A 5,319-nucleotide genomic window follows, 5' to 3' on the forward strand; every position below is an offset into this window, starting at 1 on the left:
AGTCACTTTTCCATCTACCATCTCTCGTCTCATGAGTTTGGCTTTGGGCAATGAGTGGCCAAGCTTGCATCAGTAACAGTGTTACAGAAACATTTGTGAGAAACTGGCTAGGTTTATATGAGGAAGGTATAACTTTTTAAAATAAACCTTTTTTTCTTTTTAAAATTAAACAATATTTCAAACAGAAAAAGTAGAGAAAAATGTAATGAATATTTGTACACCTACCCCCGGCATTTTCAAATAATATTTTAATATACTACACTGAAGAAATACAGGTAACTTTGCCCCAAAATATGACTCCCTATTAAAATGAGTATTTTGAATTAAAGGCCTTTTGAGATCGACAGATACTGGAAGGGACTTTTCCTCTGTCTGCATAAAGACTGGAAGGACTCCCTGAGGAGAAAAAATGTTTTCCCTTCCTCTCCTTGTTATCTCATTATCTATTGCAGAAAAGAAGACCATGAATGTAACCATAACTGAAAAGACCCTTTTACAAGATATCTGTCTCTCACATCATTCAATTTCCAGAGAACCATTTACAAGTTAATCTTGCTTCCCTGATCATTCATTCTTCCCAGTAATCATTTATTACCCTTCAACAGAATTGTCTATATTCCTCCTCGTCTTCCCCTCTTTCCTGAAATAAGGCTGTATAAGTGTCTAGGCCTAATTAGAATATTGGGTAATCACTCTGATTCTCCCCTCTGCACACTAATAAATTTGTATACAATTTCTCTGATTAGTCCGCTTTTTGTCAGTTGATTTTTCAGTGAAACTTCAGAGGCCAAAGGAGTTTCCCCTTGGCCCCTACAATAACACAACATAACTTATAACATAACATAACATAACATAACATAACATAACATAACATAACATAACATAACAGCATAAGGGGGACACAAAAACCAAGAAATTATCTTTTGGAGGGCAGGCTCTTTGTAGTACACTTGGAATTTGTTCCTCTGGATCAAACAGTCAACCAAAGTTTTTATCTGGAAGTTTTGAGAAGGTTGTATCACAATTTGCAAAGAAGTATCCCTAGTTGTGGCAAACAGGTAACTGTTTCTTCCAACATGACAATGCACCTTCCCACACTGTGCTGAATGTTCAGCAGTTATTTTTTTTCTTGAAGGCCACTGACTATTGAGCTAAAAAACTTTACAAGGACAGTGACTGTTCTTTCCAAAAAAGGAGCCAAATGCTATCAAACAGACAGGAGGTGAGGATGGGGGTCAGGGAAAAGGTCAGGAATCCACTCAGGAAAGCTCATAACTTTCACCAGAAAACTAGTAGGGGAGGAAGGAAGGGAGATACATGCAAGAGTGAGAATTCCAAAAAAGTTGAAATGGTTCGGGGAGAAATGACCTAAGGACCTGGAGTATATCAGAGGTGAGTACAACAACAGCAATCTTTTTCTTTGTAGAGGACAGGGTAATAGTCCCTCCTCAGCTGCAAACTCTGAAGACTCAACACTGGGGATTGAGGGCTCCCTAGAAAACATCACAAGAAGGCATTGCACCACTCTCAGAGACACTCAAAACTGTCCTGGGACTGCTTGGCATTGGCACAACATGTGTCCTTCAGCCATTTCCGGAAGAATTCTTCATCTTTCTTTAGCACCAGAAGCTGACCAAGGACCACATGGACCTTGTCAAAGCCCCTTTCCTCCAGCTTCTTGCCCAGGGCTTCACCAATCCCAGCTAGGCTCCCCACTAGCTTTTCCCCCATGGGCTCTGCCATGAAGTCTCGTGTTGAAAGGTTGTCACCTTGTTCAGGCTTAATTGACAGCCCCAGTCCTGTAATGGCTCCTTCTGCTAGCAGTTTTTGATCAAAATTGACATGACCCCCATGCCCCACCCTCCCTTTTCACTCAATCTTGCCCCATAATTTTACAGTCATAATTTGAATTCACCTTTTAGTAACTGTTAGGTGAAACATTTAGTTTTTAGAACACCTTTAATCCCACTGGAGAGCAGGTTTTAGGAGGAAGAAGTTCAGTATGAGCACAAGGGCTAAAAACTTAGCCTCAGTATTAATCAAGAAATTAATTTGGACTCCAGCTACATTTATATAGACCGAAGGATTCTCTGGGTGGATGGCATACAGAGTGCTGTGCTGGGACATGCCCCTCCCCCTTCAGTCAACAGCCACCATCACCGAGCTAGGTGTTTTCCCCACCTTTGGGAGAGGCTGCATCATCTCTTTCAGTGGCTTTTTAGTCCAGATATTGGACAAGGTTCTGGGGGCTTAGGCCATTAAGAACAATTGTGCTTTAGGTGCCCAGATTGACCACATTCATAGCAACTGATACCATTCCCCTTACCAGGTTTATCCTTATCAGGCCTCTTTTGGGTGGGGGGAGCTTTTGCCTTTAGTGGCAACTGCCAATTTGTTTACCTTTCCTTTGGCTGGTGCTCATTTTGGAGTTCTTCTCCTTTTTTTTTTCTTAATGTTTCAGTTTCTAAGAACTTCAGAGGCTTTCTATAATTGGGAGTTTGATATTCCTAGTCCTGAGTTAAGCCTCTGGAGTTTGGCATTTAATATTCTAGAGGATATAATCTTGTTTGCAAAGTAGTGAAATAAATTTTTTAAAATGCCTCTGCATACAGAACTTTTGACCATTTTATTTTTCCTTAGATCTACAAAGTGAATTTAATTGCCAGATAGTTTTGTTCTCCAAATTTTATTATCTGTTAACTTGTAGTGAGTTCAAATTTGATTTTTTTTAATAAGGCACTTATTATTATTAAACCATGTAATTTTAATTTGCTTCAATCATTCAAAATCTGTCCTATCGGGGTATCTGAGGACACAGACCACTACACACTCTCTTGGTCACGTTTCTTGAAAACCCAGAATTTGCTCTGAACACTTGCAATTTATTCCTCAAAGGAGAATTCTAAAACAAACCAATAACTAAATAAAGTCATAAACAGCAATGCCAGGAATTCCTGGAACCCTGATGGCTTCTCCCAGACTGAGTGTTCTCCGTCTTTCTTGAAGCCCCCCTTTTTTTTCTTTTGCTCCACGACTTTCCAATGATGTCTACAAAAATGACCTGGTACAAAACCTTTTTAGAGTGAACAGACCATGTAGATGTAAAATGATCTGTTCCTACTTATTCCTAATTATGAACAGGCAAAATTGCCAAAAATCCTCATGAATTACTAAACAGCAGCCTTAGTCGTAAGACATGGACAATTAAATGAGAGTGATTAAGTCTCACTCTATGTGCCACAGAGTGTGCCTAGTACTTGACCTGTCCCTTAGGTGAAGTACCAAGCTTACAACGTGACTTAATCAGGTGGGAATGGCCAGTTCCCATGCCTTATTAAGTCCTGCAAAGTATTAGCAATTAAAGCTTTACCAGTCTTGTAAGAGGTATGCTAGTCAGTCATAGCCAAAAATGCAAGCATTAGTGTTATTTAGCATTACAGTATAAATAGGGACTCAGCATATATTACACGACTCTAAGAGACTTCCCAACAGTTTTACAGGGACAAGCAGTTGATTATGATCTTAGGCAAGGCCTAAACCTTTAGAAACAGACTTACTTTCAACTAACCTGGCTTTTAGCATTTGAAAACAAGAACAGCTTATTCATTCCCTTAGTTGCCAGAGAAAGATTACAAAATTTTTTTTTTCTCCAAGGCTAGCATTAACTTACACTGAGTTAGCAAAAGGCTAAGTAGCATATAAAGGACATTTCTACGTTTCTTTACAGGTGGATTAGAATGAGCTCCTTCAGAATTTATGAAGGAGAACACAGGCTAAGGAAGGGAGGGGGCGTGGTCCCCGGAAAGAATTTAAGATAACCGGTAACATTTTATATACGCAGCAGGCAATATTTCCACAGCCTTAACAACAAAAGGCAGAAATTTTAACAGTGCCAATGGGTTGGGAGAAAATACCACACAAATAAAGGGAGACGGAGACATAAAATGACATAAAGAAATATGCGCCAATCAAGTTTTTAAAAGACGACATGTCCCATCAAACAAAGCATAATAACTCTCTAACCAGCTTTTTAGAAGATTTAAAACTACAGACACACACAAATAAGAGAATGAGGGGTATGGGAAACATCTGCTTTGTCCCCCTCCAGTCATACTTCTCGTGAAGATATCTCAGGCATCTCTTAGCAATTGGCAGGTTGGTACACCCCCAATGCAGACTAACTTTATGTGGAGCCCTCCTGCTGTCCGTCTCATTCACACACAAGCACACAGCACATTCTTCAACTCTCTGTCCTAATCCTAGGAGCCTACGGGTTCATCTTCAGACAGTGTTTCCTTCCACTGTGTTTCAGCCCTTTCCTTCAGGTTGGAGGTTACTACCAGGCTCTGGGAGGTGATCAAGCTCCCCTTCTGCCATCCACTGGCAGGTCTATGCAAAGGCCTTTATTCCTATCCCTTCCAATGGGTGGTCTTTCTGTCCTTTCCGTCAGGTGGTCGTCCTTATGCCAGTTCCTCGCCTCTTGGGTCCCTGTTGTGCTTTCGTGGTCTGAGCTCAGTGTGCTGGGAGGGGCCTCCCTCCTATGGATCAAAAGGTCTGGTGTGTGCCAGGTGAGATTGCCCTTCCCGTTGCCCTGGAGGTTGTACCTCAATAACAAAGGAGGTGGAACACACCGTCTCCAAACTCCCCATTTCCCGGTCAGTGCACCAGAAATGTAGCAGGAAAAAGAGAGAGATTGTGACACCGAGACTATTATAGGAAGTGGCACTTTATTACGCTGGCCATCCCACCAGGCCCGAGGGTCTAATGTGTCCAAATCGAGCGCCCCAGAACAGGAGAAGTGGGGTTTTATACCCTTGTTTAGGTAAGGGAGGGGGTCGTGTTGAGTGATTACATACTTCCTTTGGAACTTTACAAGGTTGTACTCAGCAAAATCAGATTTTTTAAAAGAACAAATGGTTTCCAGGAACTGCAGGCTTGTAAACCGTCAACTTCAGAAGGGGGGTTTTAGATAAGACTCTTTTCCATTTCCATGAAATGGCCAGTCTCTGGGCCATTTGGCCTTTCTTAAACAAAACCAGCCTGGTGCCTGGCGGGTCTTTAAAGTTGCAGCTTGCCTTTCAAAAGGAAATACCTTTAACTGCTACCACCCCTTCCTGCCGTTGGGCTAGTGGAAAATATTCAGTCAGCCCAGGTGAAGCCAACTGCTGATCCCGAATCAGCTACATGTGTTTCTATGTTTATTCACTCAATTATACAAGAAATATATTTGAGCGTTTGCTGTATCCTGCCACAGGTGGAGGGGAAAGTCAGAGAGACCTCGGGCAAAATGTCTGTCGTGCCAGACTCCTGAAGACCCCA

At 41.5% G+C, this 5,319-nt stretch overlaps 1 pseudogene; it reads right to left on the minus strand.

Moving 5' to 3' along the window:
- Window positions 1-1,527: 1,527 nt before the first annotated feature.
- Window positions 1,528-1,743, minus strand: LOC110596108 (annotated as a pseudogene).
- Between the last annotated feature and the right edge of the window lie 3,576 nt (window positions 1,744-5,319).

The sequence above is a fragment of the Carlito syrichta genome, unplaced genomic scaffold (genome assembly GCF_000164805.1).
Source record: "Carlito syrichta isolate Samal-C Ts95f unplaced genomic scaffold, Tarsius_syrichta-2.0.1 Scaffold306894, whole genome shotgun sequence".
Taxonomy (NCBI): domain Eukaryota; kingdom Metazoa; phylum Chordata; class Mammalia; order Primates; family Tarsiidae; genus Carlito; species Carlito syrichta.